Source organism: Hemibagrus wyckioides, linkage group LG27, assembly GCF_019097595.1.
Source record: "Hemibagrus wyckioides isolate EC202008001 linkage group LG27, SWU_Hwy_1.0, whole genome shotgun sequence".
NCBI lineage: Eukaryota > Metazoa > Chordata > Actinopteri > Siluriformes > Bagridae > Hemibagrus > Hemibagrus wyckioides.
Genome location: NC_080736.1, coordinates 12,609,077 through 12,611,568, shown reverse-complemented (window position 1 = coordinate 12,611,568; position 2,492 = coordinate 12,609,077). Strand labels below are relative to the sequence as shown.

The 2,492-nt window shown below is 34.2% G+C and overlaps 1 long non-coding RNA gene across 1 annotated transcript; it reads right to left on the bottom strand.

Annotated features, from left to right (window-relative positions):
• Positions 1-505: 505 nt before the first annotated feature.
• Positions 506-2,492, bottom strand: LOC131347746 (uncharacterized). The gene is made up of 3 exons (XR_009203818.1): positions 2,066-2,492; positions 1,833-1,920; positions 506-970 (listed from the first exon to the last, which is right to left on the bottom strand). It is a non-coding gene; the product is annotated as an uncharacterized LOC131347746 (long non-coding RNA).

Below are 2,492 nucleotides of genomic sequence, written 5' to 3'. Positions count from 1 at the left end.
AGGCATGCATACAAGCACGTGGAGGCCATACAAACCTCTGAGTACCATTCTGAGTTGCTGCAATAAGATTTCAGCAAAATGGATTAGCCTGCAGCATCATTTTTTCACTTTGATTTTTGGGGTGTCTTTGAAATCAGCCCTCTGTAGGTTGATCATTTTCACTTCCATCAAACAATGTGGCATCCTTTCGTTCCTAACACATTACCCAGTCCATATCAGTATAAATATCCAGTATGATATTTTTCCCTATTGAGATCTGATGTGTTTTCAAAGTTTTCCTTTAATTATTTGAGCAGTATATTTGGGATGAGAACAGTTTGACCCTCTCATTTATGGTTTGTGATTGTGGGCTAATGTTCCTTTCTTTGTAGAACTGTCTTCCTGCAAAAGTAAGAATTTTCTGCATATCGCATTTTGAAATGCAAAATAAACATATATTCTCTGACTAATTAAAAAAAAAATCATCAAACATTTGATGCCCATCACTAAATTGCTCCAATTTTAATTAAACTTTATTCCACAAAATTCACAGACAAAAAAAGGTTTTTTTTCCATACTTAAATAAATAATAAATCTAAAGATCTAACCACTAGATGACAGCATTCCCCTATGTTCTGTAATTCATAATCATCACCTAGTTATAAAATTATATAGACAGGTGGCAAATTAGAGGCAGAAACAACATAAAGCATCTTAGGAACGTGTTGGATTCATCAGAAGAGTTTAAATGCACCGTGATGTAGATTCCAGAAGGTTCTGGATGTGTATAGGAGGGAGGAGCACTTTTCTTGGTGTTCTGATGATGGAGAATGATGGAGAGTGCTGTCTAACATTTCACATCAAAATCTACAACATAGGTACATAAATAAGGGGGAAAATTTGATGAATGTAAAGGGTATAGCATATGATTTACATTGTTTTCTTACTCATCAAACAATTCTTGCGCCAGATGATTGGGAGGAGGATCAACCTGAAAGAGACCATTATTATCAGGTTAGAAATGTTTCTTGACTGGATAAAAGTATAAAGGTCAGTGAGAAGTATTTGTTCTGATTTATTAAGTGTACATAAAACCCAGCAACATGGCCCTACACCATAGGATAACATGGTCCTATAATATAACATTTGCCTTTAATTTGTCATCTGTTCTGTTTGTTATAAAGTGATATTTAATGTAACTTATACATTTTTAAATGAGCTTCTTTTAGTGTTGATCCTAATGATAACACATGTTATTCTTTAAAATGAGAGGCAATAAATGTATTTGCAGGTTGAAGTAAGTATATTGTCTTTACATAGAAATGCTTTTAGAAATTTAACAAAATACAAAATAGGAGATTTACAAAATAGGAGAAAATACAACTGAACGCCTGGAAAGTCCCTTGATCATTTTAGACCAATAATAAGTGATTCATTCCCCCCCCCCTTTCTCCCTCCCTCTCTCTCTCTTACACTCTCACACTCTTATGGTCATTGGTGTAAACAGATTATTCATCAACTAGGCACAATGCCTTCCTGTTTCAAATAATAACGAAAAGCCAATAAGTATCATATAAATCTATGGATGGAAATGAAAACTGTTTGGAGGAATCAAATCTTGCATGTAAAAAGAAAACCACTGATACTGACCTGTTGGCTTTCAACATGGTCTGCCATATAAGTGTTTAAAAGGGTTTATTTGATTTTGTTCAACTGGATTTTGACATTACAGCAAGGATGATAAATAAAGCTGTATTAATTTGTTATTTTTCCTGACAGTGTAAATGATTAAATGCCAAAAAATAAAAAAAATCCCCTTTAAAAATCCCCTTTATGAGATATTATGTCTGTACCTGTTTGGTGAGTTGGCTTGAGACACTGTGCTATACACTCATGTTCCAGCTTGTGTGTTTTCCTTTTCGTCATTGCATTTAGTGCAAGCTTAAACACGCCAAGAACAGGTTTTGTGTCATTACTTTCACATTTCTGCTTTAGTTTCTTTTCTATTCGTTTCACATAAAGACAGACAGGAAGTCAATCAGACATTAACTGTAAACAAAGTGCATACACAAAGAGAAGTACATACCTAGGTGATGAGTCAATTGGAATACATCAAAATTATAATGTAGATTAACAAAATGTTAGGGGATATTTTGAACAGTTACTGAAGACTGCAAACTAATGTCAGGACGTAATATATGACTGATGGCTCACTAAAAATGTATAAGTTGCTGCTTATAAAAACATATAAAAAATATCATCTAGCCAGTTGAAAATCTTTAAAGAATCGTTAGTGCTAATATCAGCTGGCTGTTTGTTTCATTTGATTCATTTTAAAAATCCAAAATGGCTGTGAAACTGTGTTTTCATTCAGCAACTGCCGTGCGTGTGAAGCTCCATTGTGCCTGTAAGCTTGTCTCAGCCTGAAATACTCGCTTATACAAAGCCTGATAACACACCTTCCACATGCAATTCGCATTCACACTATTTATAAGATCACAACCAGGCACAGT